Raw genomic sequence first — 1,876 nt, 5'->3', positions numbered from 1 at the left:
TGGTAGCTGTATTAGGCTGTTATCTCCCAGGTCAGGTGGACCAGTCATTAGAAGATGAGACACATATTTTGCCAGTGGGCTTCACAGGTATTTGCTGACAGCAGAGGAATGTAGAGACTAAGGACCCCCAGACTCAGTTCCAGGTTCTGTAGGGGAAGCATGCTTTAGTGATTAAAGGCTCTTGTGCACCTAGCCCGTGTTTGTCCCTCTCTGCTGCTAGCCAAACTCCAGCCCCCACTGGCTCCTCCTCCTGTCCTACCCATACTGTGGCATTCCACCTCTTCCCTCCTTCCTCGCTTCTCTGCATTCCACTGTAGTTGTCACCGCCTTCTCCACACTTCCTGGTTTCCAGCACAGGAGAACACAGAGAACAGGAACACTACTGTCAATTTCAGTGGGCCCTCAGCTGCTGGAAGATACAATTGCAGGGAAAGTCTTGCTCAGACCCTGCAGGCTCAGGGTGAAGCATGTTGAGTTGCTCTGTAGGGATGGCCCATGCACTCTGGTTGGCATGTAAGATTTACCTAGTAATAGTCTTTCGCCTGGTCCACACTAACCCCCCACTTCAAACTAAGATACGCAACTTCAGCTACGTGAATAATGTAGCTGAAGTCGAAGTACCTTAGTTTGAACTTACCGCGGCAGGCAGGCAGGCTCCCCCATCGACTCCGCGTGCTCCTCTCGCGGAGCAGGAGTACCGGCGTCGACGGCGAGCACTTCCGGGATCGATTTATCGCGTCTAGACAAGACGCGATAAATCGAACCCAGAAGATCGATTGCTTACCGCCGGACCTGGAGGTAAGTATAGATGTACCCTTTGAAAATAAAACCCTCTAAGCAGGTACAGCTGAGAAGGCAATAGTGCAAGGATCCCCATACTGCCCTACCTATGTTTCATTGCTGCCCTAAGGAGACAGCCTCTAGGGATGTTTATTCTTCTGAGATGGATAGGAAGGGTTAATTAGTCCCAATTATTATTTTATATTTATATTGTGGTAGAGCCTAGAGGCCTCAACCAGGGTTGAGGCCTATGGTAGCAGGCACTATAGAAACCTACAGTAACTGACAGCTTATAGCCTATTAGGGTGCTTGTATATATGACTATTTGTGCACTAGGAACTGAAGAGAAACTTGCCAGCTCGATTCACATAGGCCACCAAAGCCACTATCGACCTGAGCAGGAACCACCAAATTCTTTTTAAAATGGCAACGTGTTGCAGAACTCCTCACCCCTAGTAAGGAGCAAGGAAGACCGGGCATTACCTGGGAAACAATAAATTTCCACTGAAGACAATGTAAGAAAAGCTTTAAAAATTCTTAGATTAGCGTTGGGTGATAAGGCTGTAAAATCATGCAAGTTCAAATCCCAATCTGTCTTTTCCCATCTCTGGAATAGTAGGTGGAGGTAATGAACTCAGCTATTGGGAGTGCAGGTGAGAGGAGAAAGCAGAAGTGCGTGGCTGTTGATGGAAGTTAGTCCTTCATAGGATTGCTTTCTTCTGTCAACTGATGCTGCCACAGTCTGACCCCTGCTCCAAGGCTGAGGCAAGCCCCCATCAGAGAGTCCTGCTCCTCTGTGGGGATGGTTTAAAGGAGAAAAAACAAAATGAAGTTGGAAGTTGGGGTTTCTAGGAAGACTTCCCACCTTGTCTCCATACAAAAGCCTTTCTTTGTAGTCCCCAAAACTTTTTATTGTGACTGTTTATGTAAACTCATCAGTACGCTTATGGAAATCTTCTCTCAGCTTATCTTCACAGACCTTGCCCCCTTGGCTAACCAACACATTTCTCTAGGCACCACTCTCCAGTGATGGAATGCCTCCTGCTAAAATGTGGTTGGACAGAGCTCATTATCAGTAGAACTGGCAGAACTGTCC

The sequence above is a fragment of the Malaclemys terrapin genome, chromosome 25, assembly GCF_027887155.1.
Source record: "Malaclemys terrapin pileata isolate rMalTer1 chromosome 25, rMalTer1.hap1, whole genome shotgun sequence".
NCBI lineage: Eukaryota > Metazoa > Chordata > Testudines > Emydidae > Malaclemys > Malaclemys terrapin.
Note: the sequence above shows the minus strand (reverse complement) of the source record.